Raw genomic sequence first — 355 nt, 5'->3', positions numbered from 1 at the left:
CCAGAAGCCTCGCCCCCGAGGCCCCGCCCCCTATACACCAACCGGGAGACGCCGCGCCCTCTCCTCGGAAGGTGCCGTTCCATCTTAGTACCTTCGCCCTCTCCTTGGAGGCCCCGCCCGAAGCCTCGCGCCACGACCTCTCCCCGGGAGGTGCCGTTCCATCTTACTAACCTCCCATTGTCCTCGGGAAACCCCGTCCCCGAGGCCCCGCGCCGCGCCCTCTCCCCGGCAGGCGCCGTTCCATCTTAGTAACCGCGTCGCCTCCTCTGGAGGCGCCGCCCTAGAAGCCCCGCCCCGCCCAGGACCCGCGCCTTCTCTGGGTCCGAGCCCCGCGCGTTGCGATCCGTGTGAGCCC

Source organism: Carlito syrichta, unplaced genomic scaffold (assembly GCF_000164805.1).
Source record: "Carlito syrichta isolate Samal-C Ts95f unplaced genomic scaffold, Tarsius_syrichta-2.0.1 Scaffold304335, whole genome shotgun sequence".
In the NCBI taxonomy this organism is placed as follows: domain Eukaryota; kingdom Metazoa; phylum Chordata; class Mammalia; order Primates; family Tarsiidae; genus Carlito; species Carlito syrichta.
The sequence above is the reverse complement of the archived record's forward strand: the minus strand, read 5'-3'. Positions refer to the sequence as shown.